The following is a 362-nucleotide window of genomic DNA, read 5'->3' as shown; positions in this document are numbered from 1 at the left end:
TTTACCCCCCCGCACCCCCGCCCCCCAGCTCCAGGAGAGCTCCTCAGCCTCCCGGTGCCAGGCTGCAGCCCAGGCTTCGGTCTCTGTGCCCTTCCCCTCGCCCTGAGGGGGTGCAGTCATACCCCGCCTTGGGGAGCAGTGGGAGAAGCTTCAGCTCCCCACTTAGGGCTTGGAGGTCCTACCTAGGCAGACCCAGGGGCAGGAGTACAGGGGCCCCCGGGGGGAAGCACCCCCTCCTCAAAGGAAGAGGGGCCGTCCCAGGGGCTGATGAAAGGAAACCCGCCCCAACAGCGCACCACGCGGCCCCTGCAGGCTGTGACCACGAACGAGTCCTGCGGTGGGAATTCCGCCGAACGGCTCCA

Source organism: Myotis davidii, unplaced genomic scaffold (genome assembly GCF_000327345.1).
Source record: "Myotis davidii unplaced genomic scaffold, ASM32734v1 scaffold448, whole genome shotgun sequence".
Classification (NCBI taxonomy): Eukaryota; Metazoa; Chordata; class Mammalia; order Chiroptera; family Vespertilionidae; genus Myotis; species Myotis davidii.
Note: the sequence above shows the minus strand (reverse complement) of the source record.